At 43.0% G+C, this 13729-nt stretch overlaps 1 protein-coding gene across 4 annotated transcripts in view; it reads right to left on the bottom strand.

The window, feature by feature from the left end:
* Positions 1 to 13729, bottom strand: part of RBMS3 (RNA binding motif single stranded interacting protein 3) — an 851530-nt gene that overhangs the window by 776787 nt on the left and 61014 nt on the right. Inside the window, exon 3 of one of the 4 annotated variants that reach the window (XR_010794603.1) lies at positions 11630 to 12257. The exons of the other annotated variants lie outside the window; for them this stretch is intronic. The gene's annotated coding sequence lies outside the window, so the exon portion shown is untranslated. Of the gene's footprint in view, positions 1 to 11629; positions 12258 to 13729 lie in introns of those variants that run through there. 4 annotated transcript variants of the gene reach the window in all.

Raw genomic sequence — 13729 nt, 5'->3', positions numbered from 1 at the left:
ACCGCTGGCCTAATGGTTGGTTTCTACCATCTGTCTCCTCCTCACTTGTGGAAGACGAGATGATGGCAGCAGCAGTGGTGGTCCTTTTCCTGCTTTGGAGTTACTGCCACTAATTCCCTCCTTCCCTGCTGACTTGCTTCTCCTACTGGTTCTGCTTTGTGGGAGAGTCTGGGAGAAGCAAAAGTGGAGTAGTGCTTGGCCCAGCTTCCTTGTTCTGCCCTGCCCTGCCACTCCATTTCAAACCATAGAGTGGCAGAACTAGGAAAAACAGGTTAGAGGGCAAACTGGGAGTACATGAGGTGGCTGTGGAGGTGGCCAATGGTTGCAGGCCAATGGTTGCACCCATTCACTGCCTGAAGCACCCCACCTTATCTTGTCTCACAACAGCCAACCTGGCTGGGACTGAGTATCAAGTTCATAAGCAATCTTCTCTCTTTCCCTTTCCTTCTCCCCTTCTGATCAACTGAAAGAAAGAAATTGTGCAGTGCAATCCTAACCTACCCTGGAGTAGGCAGGCTGGCAGGCAGGTGCAGCAGGATTGGGACTGAAAGTGGCTCAACCTGGGGCAAGGGGAATCACTTCCCCTTACTCAGGTAAAGCAGCAGCAGCAGCCCCAATGGAGCTACTCAAATCTGTGCCACCTCAAGAGGTAGTTCAAAACCGAGCAGCCTGGAACTGCCCCAGGCCATCCGGGAACGGGGTTAGGATCCAGCATAACTGCGTATCCTGGCCCCGCCTCCACTCCCCACCCATCCACCCCTAGGAATGCCTGCCATCTGCCCATCCTCGAAATGCCTCCCTCCTGCCTCCTCCCCAGACCCCCAGACCCCTGCATAGGCTGAGCTCGGCCAATGCAACTCACCCTCTCCTGCGTCAGTCAGGGGAGGCCAGTGTGTGCCAGCCTATCTTCCCAACAAGTGGCACAAAAGAACTTTATGGCACTTTTGCAACGCCCCTGGCTGGCGCAAGGGAGTTGCACCAGCCCAAAGGTGTGTTAGGATTGCGCTCTTAGTTTCTTACATATCTGTTCTGTGTTATGTTCTGATTTAGTAACTGCGATTTTAAGCACTCCATACAAACCAGGATCAAAACATGGTTTGATATCCTGGTTTTCATGGAATAGTTAAAGCACAGGTCACCAGTTAGGATATAATGCAGAACTGAGGGTTAGGAAGCCAGATGCCCTCTCTTTCAACCAGATTAACAAGGAAAGGGAGAAGAAAGGGCACACAGCCTTTGTTTGATTTCAGAATCTAACATGGTTTCTTGGATTGTGATCAGGATGTTTGCATTTGGTCTAATCTTGACTAAGCATCATTGCATTGGGACTTAAGTTAGGCATGACTCTGGGCCCAATTCTATCCAGGGCTGATACATCTGCAATGCAGCCCTGGGGTAAGGCAATAAACATTCCCTTACTTTGAGGAGGCCTCCATGACTGCCTGCCCATTACAAGATGCAGTGCATAACCCATTGGCAGGTCTGAATCAGTGCTTGAAAGTTGGATAGGATTGGGCGCTAAGTTGTCTCATTGATGTCATTGGTACTTAGGATTCACTTTTGTTGAATACAATGCTCTATCTGGAAAAAAGATAGCAATCCTGAAGCATATATATGCTATCATGATTTTAAAATTTAGTATCTGTCGAATAATTTGCAAATAAATAGTCAAACATATACAGGTTGCGTCTCATTATTCGTGAGGGTTTAGTTCCCAGAACTCACGTGAATGGCAAAAATCACATTAAAGCAAATCTATTTAAAAAACAAGTCCCAGGTGATTTGAAAACAGACTTGCTGACCTTTGTGATATAAAACAGATTCATCAGGCAGACAATCCATCATTCAGTCTCTCTCCAGGTGCTTAGAAAGGCTTCACCCCAAGCCAGCAACCCCTCCCTTCACTCAGAGCAAAGTGATTTTCTTTCACGTGCTCAGGGGGGTGGGGGGATTGCTTGCCTCGGAGTGAAGCTGCCCACTCTCACATTAACGAGGCTATTGTTAAATGACTTCCTTTAATTTAAAGGGCCCTTCTCATTGAGTTGAGATAGAAAAATCCATGAATTTTTCCATGGGTGAAAAATCCATGGATAATTAAGTTATACCTATAATCACTTGCATGACTGTCTCTCTACAACAGTAAGAAAACGAGTTTTTTTAAAACTGTTATTTTAAAGGGGTGCATTTTTTCCCTTCTCCAGGGATCAGCACATTCCTTCTCATTTGCAGTAGCCATTTGTGTTAAGTTCGTGTATAAAAAATCCATGTATAAAAATCTGTGTATAACAAGGTTGGACCTGTAATAGTACTCAGACTCTGGCAGAAATCACCACTACAGGTAGATTACCCCTTATCCATCATCATGTTGGCAACCTTCAGTCTCGAAAGACTATGGTATTGCACTCTGAATGGTGGTTCTGGAACAGCATCTAGTGTGGCTGAAAAGGCCATCTCGGGAGTGACAATCCCTTTCACACTGGGAGCAAGTGCAGTCTGTCCCTGGTCTGTCTCCCTGGCTATGGGCCTTCCTTCTTTGCCTCTTAGCCTCAGACTGTTGGCCAAGTGTCTCATCAAACTGGGAAAGGCCATGCTGCACAGCCTTATCCAGACATCTAAAATCTAGACTGTTCTGAAATGTGGACATTTTTGTCTAAGACATGTTTTCTGTAGCATGAACACTAGAAAATCTTGTGCTCATTCCCACGTACAGTGCAGCTACTGGTTGTAAATTCTATTCTCTGCTCTGTTGTGTGTACCTGTATAGATACTGTTGAAAGATGTCAAAGAGGCCACCAGACACCTGTGTGGGTAACAGAGAAAAGAGCAAGAAGAAGCATTTCTCATTATATTTATGCAATTATTCCAAAATCCAGACAAATCTAAAATCCAGACATCTCCCTGTCCCAAGCAGTCCAAATAAGTGATACTCAATCTGTACTAACATGTTTAATGAGAAAAGGAAATCTGGAATGCAGACAAATTGATAGTTATGATACTATAATGATTGGTGAACCAGTTAAAAAACTGGTAATACATTCCATAGGCCCTCCAATTAGCAAAAGATACGTCACATTATTCAAATTCATTTCTACAGGTCTCATATAATTTGGTTTTTTATTTTTAAGATTTCTCTTTTCTTCAGTGCATGAATTTTTATCTGCATGTCTGTTCAGTGCAGGGGAACAAGTGTAAACTGGTTATTATTATTATTATTATTATTATTATTATTATTATTATTAAACAGAAATATGCATTAATATGTTTTTAGTGCTCTCTGAATACACAACCCAATTATAATTACATCCCGAAGTAGAAGAGGGGTGGTGCAAGCAAAGACAAATAAACTAACATGCAAAACAATCCGTCTTCCTGCATTTTCCCAACAGAACAATACATTATATTCAACAAGGAGCTACCAGTGAAAGTGTTGTAGGGGTGTGCATTTGTTAAGTGGAAAATGGAAAATTGAACCAAGCTGGGATCATTCAGTCCAGTTCATCATGAAATGAACTTCTACAGGGCTCAAATGAACTGAATAGCATATGGGCCATTTGGTTCAATCGGAGCCTGTCAGTTTTCATGATGGGAGGCAGAATAGCCTAAAATTTGTAGCAGGGAAACACAGAAGGCTTTTTCTTTTCTTTACTCCAGTGTTTCTCAAATTTGTGTGGGTGGGATTGCAACCTAGGATTGTTAAAAATTTTCCTGCTTGATGTGTCACTTCCTGTCATGACATCGCTTCCAATGGGTTCTGATAGATTTTGATTCTAAAAAGTGGGTCCCGGCACTAATAGCTTGAGAACCACTGCTTTACACTGTTTTTAAAGTGTAAACAGAACTGCAGACCTTTTCTCAGCAGCTGCATCCTAATGGCCACCATAGTTTTACCCACAATGTCGCAAACAGATATAATGTTCAAGGCATTGTGGGAAAAACCGTGGTGACCACCAGGATGCAGCTGCTGAGATGAGTCCTGATCCTCCTTTACACTTTAAAATAGTTTAAGGCGAAGGGGAAAAGCCTGCTCCCCATCCAGTCTCTGCAACTTCTATACAGCCGGGGCTTTGGTTCCCCAGCATGCCAGATACATTAGACTCTGTAGGTCAAGTACTAGCCCAGTGTCAGCTGACCCCACAAGTCAATTGGGATGCACCAGGATTTGCCAAACCTTTACAACCAAGCCAGTCTAACCAACCTGTTTTACTGAATAACAACACATTCTCACTTGATTTGCCCATCTAAAGTGATACTGACTGTGACTGGTTGCTGACTGTGACTGCCTCCACCTCCATGGGCTCATCCCAAGGGACAAGATCAGTGTCATAAGGGCTGGGACCAGGCATCTTTTCCCTGTGGGATTACCTTAAAGAAGCAGACTCAGGGTGCAATCCTAACCAACTTTCTAGCACCGAGGTAAGGGCAATGCAACTCCGGGGAAAGGGGACAAGCATTGCCTTACCTTGAGGAGGCCTCTGTGACTGCCCCCCAACTGCAGGATGCAGCAAATGCCCCACTGACACAGCTATGCCAGTGCTGGGAAGTTGGTTAGGATTATGCCCATGAAATCTTGCATGCACACTCATTTGTTCATTTATACACTTAAGTAGCTCTGGCACAGGATTCCTTTTCATCCTGCCACTGCCTCTAGCACCCGGATGTTCTCACTCACACTGTGCACCTGTGTCCCACCCCAGGGATCCAAGTTTTCAGTCATCCAGTTTCCTGTGATTTTTGCCTGCCTCATTCTCCGCTCTGCTACTCACTTGACTCTGCTGCTTTCTTTGTAATCTGCCCCCTTACATGGTCCAATTTGGCTTTCTTCCTTCTTGTCCCCCAACTCATCTCACTGTCTGTTTCTGTCCTTGCCAATCCCTCCTCTCCCCCCAATCTTGGTTCTTTCTGATGCTTAGGCCTCTTCCCTTTCCAGTTGTTCTTCAAGCTGTGCCCTTTCAGTCCAGTGTGTTTTTTTCTCCTGCACATTCTCCCTCTGAGGTTCAGCTTTCTTCCTTTTCCCTCTCCACTCTCTTCCATTCTGATTTTTCTGTCCCTCTTGATGTCCCAGTCCTATTCCTTGCTCATCTTGATGCGCCTCTCTCTCTCTTACTCTTTCCTCCTCAACACCCTTTATCACTCTTCTCCAGCTTCTTCTCACTCCTCTTCCTTCATTGGTCTTTGGTTCTTTCCTCCCTCTCTGCCTCAGCTTCTTCTCTTCAGCGCTCTGCCCCTTCTGTCTCACCTGCATCTATTACATCTCCCTCTTTTCATCTAACCTAGGTGTACCCAAACCCCGGCCCTGGGGCCACATGCGGCCCTCAAGGCTTCTCAATGTGGCCCTCAGGGAGCTCCCAGTCTCCAATGAGCCTCTGGCCCTCCGAAGATTTGTTGGAGCCCGCACTGGCCTGACACAACTGCTCTCAGCGTGAGGGCGACTGTTTGACCTCTCACGTGAGCTGTGGGATGAGGGCTCCCTCCACTGCTTGCTGTTTCATGTCTGTGATGCAGCAGAGGCAGCAAAGGAAAGGCCAGCCTTGCTTTGTGCAAGGCCTTTTATAGGCCTTGAGCTATTGCAAGACCTTCATTCATTCATATAACTTCATCTTTAATATATTCATTTATGTAAATTTATGCAAATTTATTCAAATTTGAATTGTAGATTAATTCTTCCCCCCCCGGCCCCCAACACAATGTCAGAGGATGATGTGGCCCTCCAGCCAAAAACTTTGGACACCCCTGATCTAACCCCACCCAGTAGTATAGTCAGAGGGAAGCACAGTGCTAAGTTTTGTGAAGCACCTCAATGCGTTGTGTAAGCTGTCCCTCCTTCTTGCTGTCAGAGCTATTCCCCGGTGGTAAGGCATCTCCTCAGCATTGCTCTCACCCTTGGTAATGGCTCCAGCGGTGAAGGGAGGGGCAGCTTACACAGCATGTTGAAAGGTCCTGTGAAACTTAGTGCTGCCCTGCCTCTAACTACGCTACCAACCCCATCTCCCCAAATCACCTTGGTCCCATGTAATCTCACAGGCTGTGCAGCAAGCTCACACAGCCGCAGCAGCCCCATTGCCCATCAGCACATCTTCAGCCTCTGACCCTTTTGACCCTTATGCACTTGACCTGCTACATGACGCCAACCTGCCTTGATCACATCTCCTGCTACTGGCCCCCTTTGTTCAATCATTACATGAATTTTTGAGGCAATGCTTTTTGCTTTAGCAAAAATGCCTTTTTGCAGGTAGCACACTAAGATATTCTACCATTCTCCTGTGACCAAAATAGAATTGTAGAGTGTTGACAGCCAAATACAGACTGCAGCTTTAAATTGATCTGGGCCCAAGATAAAGAAATCATAAATCTGGCTAAAATTCCACTTTGTCAGGTTTGATCTTCCTTCCCTATAATGCTATGACAAGTGCAGGACTCAGTTTAATGCTCTGTGCATTTGATTTCACAACTATAACATTAAATGGATGTTCATGACTTATGAAGGACATTGCCACTGAACAACAGTGAGAACAATTTCTAAACCCTGAAAGTTCCATTAAATATTATGAAGCAGTTTAAAGGCTGGAGACGGCATTGAAATGTTCCCTCTTCTGCTACTAAAAGTTTTCATAGCCTTTGCAAGAAATATAATGAACATGTAAATTATTTGGAGCTAATTAACGCCACCTGTTTATTTCCTTCAATGTTGAAAGGTGTCACCCCAGGTAATAATTACTGAAAATTATGAACTACCCTTTTGCTACAGTGGAGGGAAATAGCTTTAGGAGCTTAAGGAAACTGAAACATCATGGACAATAATGTTTTAAAAAAACTTGATTTTAAAAGTACAGTTGAATTCATGGTGGTGATTGTGCTATATTCAAGTATTTCTTTAAAAATGCATACTGAGTTCCTTAAATATTATGTGCTAATGCTGTGTAAAGAATGGCATTGTTTGAGAAGTTTAACAGCATAGTCCTGTCCTTGATTTTATACCAGCTGCCCAAGGACAGGATTGCTATGAAATGCAATGTAAAGGGAAGGCTTTGTGCATGCAGCAATTTAAGGGCAAATTGACACCCTGTCATATGCAATGAGTTGCTGGATAGCATCATTGCTCTTTGTATATTTGGTTGCAAGATCACAATATATGGGCTCTTTGTGTACATCCACCCCCCTCCTGCTAATAATTCAAATGTTAGTGTACAGCTAAGGCTATATGTTACACTTGCTGCTGAGATTGGCATCCCCCCACATGTACCCTATTAGTGAACACATAATGTAAATCCTATGCATCATGTAGTGATTTTCCCTATGGCCACCAAAAGGCCTCTAGTGATGGGTAGCAGAGGCAGGAATGGAAATCCTCATGGTGAGTAGTGGAAATAGCAAGCCCTGTGACAAGTGTCTTGTATAGTCCAGCTCATTATCTGAGTTTAAGAATCTGCAGACAAGCTATGAAACATTAGTTACCACGTTGAACGATGGTTTTGTTTTTTGCTTTAGCAATCTGATATTTCACCAATATGAAAAAGAAAATGCAATATTAATAAGACTTTGTAAATGTAATATTCATAAGACAAGTGTTCACAGCACGCTATCAGATTATACTGCTACATGACCTATACAGCAAGTTGAGCCCTTAACTTCCTTGGTGTCACACACTGGAAAATGACTGATCAGCAGCTCCTTATACTGGTTGAAGAACCAAATGTCATAATGAAAATCATGTTATTTCGGTATTTCAGATTTAAGAAACTAGGAAGAGAGAGCAGACTGACAGGCATGCAAGGAAGGCAGGTGAACGTCTAATGTATTTGGCCTCATTTCCTTCCATAACTCTTTCCAGCAAAATGGGGGAGGGGGGGTGTCACACGCTTACTTCCAGACAGGAATATTCATCATCTGAGTTCCAACCTTGTGAAAAATTAACAAGGAGGGGAAAACGCTATTCACAATTGATTTATGGCTAAATTGACAACAGTGGGAGGTTGGAACCAACAGCCTGCCCTCAAAATATCTTTCAATCTCATTCTCCAACTAAAAGCTCTGCTCAAAACTGCTTGGGTAATTTGAGTACCAAAATATAAAGCATTAACCCAGCACACCCCATTAATCATACCAGTTGCTTAGGTAAGGAGGCCAAAGAAAAAAATGGAGAAAAAGAAATTGGTCAAATATTATTGATCTTTGAGCAAATGCACCTTAGCAAAAGTTCTGTTCATGAGCTTGTGTAATTCCTCTCTGAAATTTTTTTAAAAAATTCCTTCATAGCAGCCAATTTCTTTCTACAAACAGCAATAGGAGGAGAAATAGAAATCAGAGATCAACCTTGGTCACCATTTTCAAGGAAAAGAAAATCAGAAAGGTCATTCTAATAAGTTCTGCCACTCCACCAAAACCAAAATAAAATCAAAATGAAGATGCATCTTCATTTTTGTACATTTCCTGGGCTAAGCAGCCTCATCTAGAAACTGATTGGTGGTAATGGCTTCAATCATGTATTCCAGAGGGAGTTACCAAAGGAGGTTTTCAACCCAATAAAATGTGCACAACATTTTCTTCATGTGCATCTTCATTTGGTTAGAGACCAAATGTGCACAGTGATCTACACCCCCCCCCCACAAAACCGTTTCAGAAACTACAAAGTTAGAACATGTGCAATGCAATCCTATGCCTATTCGATCAGAAGTAAGTTGCATTCAGTGGAGCTTACTCCTACGCACGTGTACATAAGACTTCAGCCTTAGATTTAGCTGTTACATTGAAAGGAACATTAGCTAAATTACATAATTTTCTTCACAGATTTGAATATGAAAAAGGATCAGTATAAAGTTAAATGGGCTAAAGATTTGGTAAGTGAGCAGGCATCAGAGATTTGAGATTATGCACATGACTTATTCCTGTATTTAAGAAAAACTCAGCATGAAATAAAGCACCATTGGTACTTGTCACCAGCCAGATTAAATAAAATGTACAGGGCATCAGCTGTGAATAGATGGAACTCTAATAACTATTATTCAGACTATTTAATATTCCCCTTCATTACAATCAACTACAATAAAAGAATTATTGGGGCAAAATCATGTGACAATTATATGTTTGGTTATAGTTTGGAACAGGATCCTGCTGTGATCTTGTTATGCTATCTAAAGGTCTCTGCATTGCCTAAAGCAGTGATTCTCACACATTGAGCACCGGGACCCACTTTTTAGAATGAGACTCTTTCAGGACCCACCGGAAGTGATGTCATGACCGAAAGTGACATCAACAAGCAGGAAAATTTTTCACAATCCTAGGCTGCAATCCTACCCACACATACCCAGGAGTAAGTTCCATTTACTATCATTGTTAAAAACATGTACATAGTTGCCTGTTAAAAGTACAGCTCTGCAACATTTCCCCAAATGCAGACACATCCCATGGTAGCATCAAGTCTAACAGATTAAAAATAAAATATTGAAATGAATGGGGACCCACCTGAAATTGGCTCGCGACCCACCAAGTGGGTCCTGACCCACAGTTTGAGAAACACTGGCCTAAAGACATACTTTATAATTATTCCGCTTATCAAATGGCAATCAACTAGCAGGTCCTGTTACACCATTTGCTTTCCTACTGGCAACTGGTTACTGCACTGGTCAGGGCCAGTTGAAGTTATTGGGCTGCCTGCCTTCCACACTGCCGCTGCTGGTGTGCCCTAAAACTTGTACACTCTTCACCTGGTTCCTTCCTCCCCACAGGCTCTTTACGCAAAGCAGAAAATGTAGAGTGCTCTAGGTTTGGGCAGGAAAGGAGGCTGGCTCTGTTGTGGAAGGAAGGGGGGGGCATGGATCATTGCTGTCTCCCAAATTTGCTGTTCAATTTGCTGTCCAATGCGAATGGCATCATTTGCTTCATGGATGGGCTAGCCATGGTACTGGTTCTTGTCTGCTTCAGGCTGAAAGACTGATAGAGCAGAAGAATGGAATGGTGGAATTCCTTGGTTTTTCTTGAAGCTGGTTAGAAGCGTGTTAGATTTCGCTTCTCCTATGTGTCATTGTCTACTCCAAGAGCACATAACAGAGCACCAACCATAAAATGGTTGGGCTAGGTATAGAGGAGTAGACAATAAGAAGGCATTTCTGCTGTCACTGAAGTTGGTCGGAAGCCTACACTTCCTCTTTGAATATTCCTCCCTGATATTCCAAGTCATTAAAAACCACCAATAATGCCCAGATCAGGGCAGTCCAACTTCTGATAGCCAGAAGGCCGCACAATCCTGGTATCACCCCCCGCCCCGTACTGCACACATACAGAAGTAATTAGCAGTGTGGTGATGACGTCACTGCCAATTACTTCCACTTTCTGAGCCGCGGAAGTCACTCGGCAGCTAAATCAGCAGGAGGCAGCAGTGGACACAGCACAGCTTTTCGATGCCCCTGCCATGCTGTTCCAACATCTCCTTCTCCAAAGCACATCAGGGAGATTAAAAAAGACACTGAAGAGGTGGTGGGTGGTGGCTGTGGTGGGGCTTTCAAGGGCTACCAAAAAGGGCCTCATGGGATACATGTGGCCCACAAGGCCACATGTTAGGCCACCCTGGCCTAGGTAATCGAAGTGGTTGACAGAATAATGTGATACAATGGTCTTGAATTTCATAATCTTTCAATGAATTTATGACACAAAAATATGGCTTCCCCCCCCCCAATGTCCTGGAATTTTTGTTGTAGAATATTCCAGAGGCATATCACTATATTCATTTTTAACTTGTATATAATTTGAACCTTCCCCCAAACAATTCACATCATAGATTCCCTTATATTATCAAGCAGCTGATAAAACAAATTGAAATGTGTTCGTGCACCAAGAATCATACTGAGGTGTCACAGGATTTTAAGTCTTGCTGAAATAAAGTAAACACATTTCCTACCAACATAATCCTCTCAAAAAAGCAGGGAGCATGAACCATGTGGCTATTCTTAACCTCTGCAGAAACTAATTTACAAAATAGAGACAGTTTGTTTTTTCTAAACAACTTTTTATTAATACTGTGTATTCTTTATCTGGTGTTTGATTCAGTTTTTTTTTTTACTTTTACAAAAAACAGTGGTGTAATAAGGTTTTTTAATTTGACAAATATATAATTTTAACAGATAAATGGCATCATACAAGGGAATAATAAGAGTTTCATGGGAAATTGTTTGCTTCCACCATTGGCTTCAATGTTTGCAATGCATTTTTCCTTTAGACCAGTGGTTCTCAAACTGGTGGGTCGCAACCCACCAGTTCGTGTAAAAGTTCCCCCATCCTGTTAAGGGGTGGGGGAAGGGGACAGGCAGGGAAGCGATCCCCAGGATTGCATCCTTTTGGGGGGATAAGGGGGGGTGCTTGTGACTTGCTTGTGCCTCTGAAGGCAGGGCTGCAGCAGGCTGCAGGAGGTGCAGGGAGCCCTCCGCAGCCCTACACAGCACTCCCCGAGGCTTGGAATTTTCACTGAAAGCGGGTGCAAAGCACTTCCGTTTTGCAGGCGACCGTTCGGTGAAAGTTCCAAGCCTTGGGGAGCACTGTGCAGGGCTGCGCAGGGCTCCCCCCACCTCCTGCAGCCTGCTGCAGCCCTGCCTTCAGAAGCACAAGCACAAGTAAGTAACAAGCACCCCCCTTACCCCCCTTAGAAGCACGATCTTGGGGATCGCATTGCTGCCCTAGCCACACCCCCTCAAAAATTTATGGAGGGAGTAAAGCTCCCTCAAAGTTTGAGAACCACTGCTTTAGACAATGGTTATGAGTTCTTTAATTTTTTTGGATGAAAATTCACATTAGCATTCCTTCAACAATGGGTGAATTCAGAAATAACATATAACCAGGGTTTGTGTTAATCATAGTTAAAACTGGCATCATGGTTTGAGCTTCTGGATGTACAATAGACAAACTATGGTTTCAAACTACTTGTTTGCTATTGTTTCTCATCTGCTCAGGACTCAGCTTCATAAATTCACTCCCTTTTCCACGGAGCAGCAGTCTCTTGAGGTAGAGCAACTCCTATCAGGAGCCACCTGAGGTGGAACAAAGGCCATAACTGTGATTTGTCAGTGGTCTGTGAATTAGGACACTATTGAAAATCACAATTAGCTGAAACAGTACTTTGCAACCCAGCTTCCAGCTGTGCATTCACATCTCATGTTGTCGACTCCAAACAAACCACTTTTTTTTTGGAAGGCTCAAGTTTAGACATGTGAAACCATGGTTTAGCTAAGCAAACTATGGTTTCATATTATGTCTGCACCCAGCCAATATATCTGAAAAAAAGAGGAAAAGAAAACAGAAAATTAGTAAAGTGGACCCAGCACTCTCACTGGTAAATCTGAATGAATTCATATCAGAAAAGTCTAGTCAAATACGAGAGGTTATAAACAAAAAGAAGGAACTTGGTGAATATTTGAAAATTCTGAGCACAGGATAATAAATTCTATCAGAATAATAGAATCAGGATGAACAGTATGAGAAGTCTAGAGAAGGATACATTGCCCTTATTTAAAGGAAGGGGGAAAGGATAAACATTAAAACATTCCAAATAGATTGCTCTGCAGCAGAAGGAAAACAGCATGTTTGACATAATGAGACCTCGGTTTTATTACAAATCAAATTGGATTGACTGTAATGCAGGGTTAGAGACAGGGTTGGAGGACAGGACAAGATAGAATTCCATCACCTCCAACAGCAGCCTCCCTGCCCCTTTCTCTCCTCAGTTCTGGCCAGCAAAATTACTAGCACAGGTCTAAGGAGAGCCATTGCAGAGTGGGAGGCTTATAGATGGGTAAAGGGATTTCAATCCCAATTGCCCAGTTGGGAATTGCCTCCCAATCCCCCCCCCCCCCGCTGGTGCGGCTTCACCAGTGGGGGTAAGGGAAGATAGGATTGGGCTGTAAAGGAAGCATAGTTTTAAAAAAAACACACAAAAAAAACACCAAGACTGGCTAATGGCCAGGCACTACTATTCAAGAGGATCTGATGAGTAATTATGTAAATCACAAACTGAGCATGTCAAAAATGTGAATTTTGCAAGAATAGCAAAGGGCCTCTGGGAGACATTAGCAAAAGTATTGTCTCTCATGCTCATAGAGCAGCCACAATACTCTACTTGACAGTGAATAAGATTCAGCTGGAGGAATCTCTCATTGTGTCATTTGGACAAGTTAGAAAAATATAGAGGAGCAACTTTTCGTAAAATAAAAGCATATACAAGGGAAAAGAGGAGGTATTCAAGGAACTTAAGATCTCGTTCAAGGCACTTAAGATCTCATTCTAGACTCACCTTACTTGCTCCTCCACTACACCCACAGTAATTCTGCCCTACTGCTAGCACTGTAATCTCTTACCCCATCCTTGTTTTTTCTATCTGGCACAAATTGAACTTCAACAGTTCACTGGAATGTTAAGTATTAGTTCCACCACATTTTGACCAGATACTCTTCTTCAGGGGCACTAACAAAGGAAAGCAATGAAATTCTCTAAAATAAATGCAAGACTACTCCACTTGGCTAGTGTCACTGTAGAAAAATACATTGTACTTGAGAAGCAACATACCAGCGTGCTTCTGAGGTTTCCTCTCAATGCCCCAAACTCTGACAGTGATGAGTAGGGTGCAAAGAGTAGTACCTGCATGTTCGGTTTCTAAGAAAGTAAAATAAAAGGAGACAACACTAAAAAAAAATGTTGGGCATTGATCCTGTTCTAATTGTGTGCAGCTATTCATATGCAACAACTAGTA

Source organism: Tiliqua scincoides, chromosome 5 (assembly GCF_035046505.1).
Source record: "Tiliqua scincoides isolate rTilSci1 chromosome 5, rTilSci1.hap2, whole genome shotgun sequence".
In the NCBI taxonomy this organism is placed as follows: domain Eukaryota; kingdom Metazoa; phylum Chordata; class Lepidosauria; order Squamata; family Scincidae; genus Tiliqua; species Tiliqua scincoides.
This window is presented reverse-complemented; position numbering and strand designations above follow the sequence as displayed.